This window comes from Arachis hypogaea, chromosome 13 (assembly GCF_003086295.3).
Source record: "Arachis hypogaea cultivar Tifrunner chromosome 13, arahy.Tifrunner.gnm2.J5K5, whole genome shotgun sequence".
Taxonomy (NCBI): domain Eukaryota; kingdom Viridiplantae; phylum Streptophyta; class Magnoliopsida; order Fabales; family Fabaceae; genus Arachis; species Arachis hypogaea.
Genome location: NC_092048.1, coordinates 31,750,017 through 31,754,842, shown reverse-complemented (window position 1 = coordinate 31,754,842; position 4,826 = coordinate 31,750,017). Strand labels below are relative to the sequence as shown.

The window sequence follows — 4,826 nt, the reverse complement described above, 5'->3', positions numbered from 1 at the left end:
GGTTCTTAAGCACACTCTTTTTTTGCTTTGGACCTTGACTTTAACTGCTCAGTCTCAAGTTTTCACTTGACACCTACACGCCACAAGCACATGGTTAGGGACAGCTTGGTTTAGCCGCTTAGGCCAGGATTTTATTCCTTTAGGCCCTCCTATCCACTGATGCTCAAAGCCTTGGGATCATTTTTAGTTACCCTTGCCTTTTGGTTTTAAGGGTTACTAGCTTTTTGCTCTTGCCTCTTGGTTTTAAGAGCTTTTGGCTTTTTCTGCTTGCTTTTTCTTTTTCTTTCTATTATTTTTTTCGCCTATTTTTTTTCTGCAAGCTTTGTTCTTTGCTGCTTTTTCTTGCTTCAAGAATCATTTTTATGATTTTTCAGATTATCAAATAACATGTCTCCTTGTCATCATTCTTTCAAGAGCCAACATATTTAACATTCTTAAATAACAACTTCAAAAGACATATGCACTGTTCAAGCATTCATTCAGAAAACAAAAAGTATTGTCACCACATCAATATAATTAAACTAAGTTCAAGGATAAATTTGAAACTCATGTACTTCTTGTTCTTTTGAATTAAAACAGTTTTCATTTAAGAGAGGTGATGGATTCATAGGACATTCATAACTTTAAGGCATAGTTACTAATACTAATGATCATGTAATGAAGACACAAACACAGATAAGCACTTAATATAGAAAACGAAAAACAGAGAAAGTAAGAACAAGGAATGAGTCCACCTTAGTGATGGTGGTGTTTCCTTCTTGAGGAACCAATGATGTCCTTGAGCTCTTCTATGTCTCTTCCTTGTCTTTGTTGCTCCTCCCTCATTGCTTTTTGATCTTCTCTAATTTCATGAAGGATGATGGAGTGCTCTTGATGTTCCATCCTTAGTTGTCCCATGTTGGAACTTAATTCTCCTAGGGAGGTGTTGATTTGCTCCCAATAGTTTTGTGGAGGAAGATGCATTTGGGGCATCTCTGAGATCTCATGGTGATGAGCTTCATGCGTCTCTTGAGATCCATGAATGGGCTTTCTTGCTTGCTCCATCCTTTTCTTAGTGATGGGCTTCTCTTCCTCAATGGGAATGTCTCCTTCTATGGAAGCTCCAGTTGAGTAACATAGATGGCAAATAAGATGAGGAAAAGCTAGCCTTGTCCAAGGAGAGGGCTTTTCGGCTATTTTGTAGAGTTCAAGGGAGATGACTTCATGAACTTCTACTTCCTCTCCAATCATGATGCTATGAATCATGATGGCCCGATCCACAGTAACTTCAGATCGGTTGCTAGTGGGGATGATGGAGCATTGGATGAACTCTAACCATCCTCTAGCTACAGGCTTGAGGTCCAGTCTTCTTAGTTGAACCGGCTTGCCTTTGGAGTCAATCTTCCATTGAGCTCCTTCCACACATATGTCCATGAGGACTTGGTCCAACCTTTGATTAAAGTTGACCCTTCTAGTGTAGGGGCGTGCATCTCCTTGCATCATAGGCAAGTTAAACGCCAACCTCACGTTTTCCGGACTAAAATCTAAGTATTTCCCCCGAACCATTGTAATATAATTCTTTGGGTTTGGGTTCTTACTTTGATCATGGTTCCTAGTGATCCATGCATTGGCATAGAACTCTTGAACCATTAGGATGCCGACTTGTTGGATGGGGTTTGTTAGAACTTCCCAACCTCTTCTTTGGATTTCATGTCGTATCTCCGGATACTCATTTCTTTTGAGCTTGAAAGGGACCTCGGGGATCACCTTCTTCTTGGCCACAACATCATAGAAGTGGTCTTGATGGGCTTTGGAGATGAACCTTTCCATCTCCCATGACTCGGAGGTGGAAGCTTTTATCTTCCCTTTTCCTTTTCTAGAGGATTCTTCGGTCTTGGGTGCCATCAATGGTAATGGCAAAACAAAAAGCTTATGCTTTTACCACACCAAACTTAGAATATTGCTCGCCCTCGAGCAAGAGAAGAAAGAATAGATGAAGAAGAAGAAGAAAATATGGAGGAGAGGGGGAAGGGTTGTGTTTCGGCCAAGAAGGGGAAGAGAGGGTTATGTTGTGTGAAAATGAAGAAGAATGGAGGGCTTTATATAGTGGGGGGAGATGGTGTTAGGTTCGGCCATTTAGGGTGGGTTGGGTGGGAAATTGATTTTGAATTTTTGAAGGTGGGTGGAGTTTATGAGGTAGGTTTATGAAGAGTGGATGGATGTGAGTGGTGAAGGGGTAATAGGGAAGAGTGTTTATTGGGAAGAGAGGATGATTGAGAAGAGAGAAGAGAGAAGAGAGTGAGTGGAGGTAGGTGGGGATGAGAGATTGAGGTGATTGGTGAAGGGTTTTGGGGAAGAGTGTTTTATGGGATTGTGTGAAAGAGGGGTGAGACGAAGTGAGTGGAAGTAGGTGGGGATCCTGTGGGGTCCACAGATCCTGAGGTGATCCTGTGGGATCCACAGATCCTGAGGTGTTCAAGGATTTACAACCTTGCACCAAATTAGGCATGCAAAATGCCCTTGCACACAACTCTGGGCGTTCAGCGCCAGATTGGTGCATGTTCTGGGCGTTCAGCGCCAGCTCTTCTCCAGGGTGCAATTCTGGCGTTCAAACGCCCAGATGCTGCCCATTTTGGGCGTTCAGCGCCAGAACCATGCTCTGTTCTGGCGTTGAACGCCAGCCAGATGCTTCTTACTGGCGTTTAAACGCCAGTAAGGTCCTCCTCCAGGGTGTGATTTTTCTTCTGCTGTTTTTGATTCCGTTTTCAATTTTTATATTTATTTTGTGACTCCAAATGATCATGTACCTACAAAGACATATAACTAATAAAAATATAATTAAATAAAAGTTGGGTTGCCTCCCAACAAGCGCTTCTTTAATGTCAATAGCTTGACAGTGGGCTCTCATAGAGCCTCACAGATGTTCAGAGCATTGTTGAGACTTCCCAACACCAAACTTAGAGTTTGACTGTGGGGCTCTGGTTGACTCTGTTTTGAGAGAAGCTTACTGTGCTTCCTCTCCATGTTTACAGAAGGATGACCTTGAGTTGCAAACATAAGGGAGTCCTCATTCAATTGAAGGACTAGTTCACCTCTGTCAACATCAATCACAACTCTTGTTGTGGCTAGGAAGGGTCTTCCAAGGATGATGGATTCATCCTCATCCTTCCCAGTATCTAGGACTATGAAATCAGCAGGGATGTAAAGGCCTTCAACCTTTACTAACACGTCCTCTACTTATCCATAAGCCTGTTTTATTGAATTGTCTGCCATCTCTAATGAGATTTTAGCAGCTTGCACCTCAAAGATTCCCAATTTCTCTATTACAGAGAGGGGCATGAGGTTTATCCCTGACCCAAGGTCACATTGAGCCTTTTCAAAGGTCATGGTGCCTATGGTACAAGGTATTAGGAACTTTCCAGGATCCTATTTCTTCTGAGGCAATCTCAGTTGATCCAGATCACTTAGTTCATTAGTGAACAAGGGAGGTTTATCTCCCCAGGTTTCATTATCAAATAAATTGGCATTCAGCTTCATGATTGCACCAAGGAACTTGGCAACTTGCTCTTCAGTAACATCTTCATTCTCTTCAGAAGAGGAATATTCATCAGAGCTTATGAATGGCATAAGGAGGTTTAATGGAATCTCTATGGTCTCTAGTTGAGCCTCGGATTCCTTTGGTTCCTCAGAGGGAAACTCCTTATTGATCACTGGACGTCCCAGGAGGTCTTCCTCACTGGGATTTACGTCCTCAACCTCCCCTACAGGTTCGGCCATGGTAATTAATTCAATGGCCTTGCACTCTCCTTTTGGATTTTCTTCTGTATCACTTGGGAGAGTACTAGGAGGGATTTCAGTGATCCTTTTACTCAGCTGGCCCACTTGTGCTTCCAAATTTCTAATGGAGGACCTTGTTTCATTCATGAAACTCACAGTGGCCTTAGATAAATCAGAGACTAAGTTTGCTAAATTAGAGGTATTTTGTTCAGAGTTCTCTGTCTGTTGCTGAGTGGATGATGGAAAAGGTTTACTATTGTACAACCTGTTTCTTCCACCATTATTAAAGCCTTGTTGAGGCTTTTGTTGATCCTTCCATGAGAGATTTGGATGATTTCTCCATGAGGGGTTATAGGTGTTTCCATATGGTTCACCCATGTAATTCACCTCTGCTATTGCAGGGTTTTCAGGATCATAGGCCTCTTCTTTAGAAGGCGCCTCTTGAGTACTGTTGGATGCAGCTTGCCTTCCATTCAGACTCTGAGAAATCATATTGACTTGCTGAGTCAATATTTTGTTCTGAGCCAATATGGCATTCAGAGTATCAATTTCAAGAACTCCCTTCTTCATGGGCGTCCCATTACTCACAGGATTCCTCTCAGAAGTGTACATGAACTGGTTATTAGCAACCATGTCAATGAGTTCTTGAGCTTCTGCAGGCATTTTCTTTAGGTGAATGGATCCACCTGCAGAAGTATCCAATGATATCTTAGCTAATTCAGACAGACCATCATAGAATATATCCAGGATGGTCCATTCTGAAAGCATGTCAGAAGGACACTTTTTGGTCAGTTCTTTGTATCTCTCCCAAGCTTCATAGAGGGATTCACCTTCTTTCTGTCTGAAGGTCTGAACATCCACTCTAAGCTTACTCAGCTTTTGAGGAGGAAAGAACTTGGCTAAGAAAGCCTTGACCAGCTTATCCCAAGAGTTCAGGCTATCCTTAGGTTGAGAGTCCAACCATATTCTAGCTCTGTCTCTTACAGCAAAAGGGAAAAGCATGAGCCTGTAGACTTCAGGATCTACTCCATTAGTCTTAACAGTATCACATATCTGCAAGAATTCAGTTA

At 42.3% G+C, this 4,826-nt stretch overlaps 1 non-coding gene across 1 annotated transcript; it reads left to right on the top strand.

The window, feature by feature from the left end:
* Nucleotides 1-4,518: 4,518 nt before the first annotated feature.
* Nucleotides 4,519-4,626, top strand: LOC112740025 (small nucleolar RNA R71). The gene has a single exon (XR_003170961.1). It is a non-coding gene; the product is annotated as a small nucleolar RNA R71 (small nucleolar RNA).
* Nucleotides 4,627-4,826: the final 200 nt, after the last annotated feature.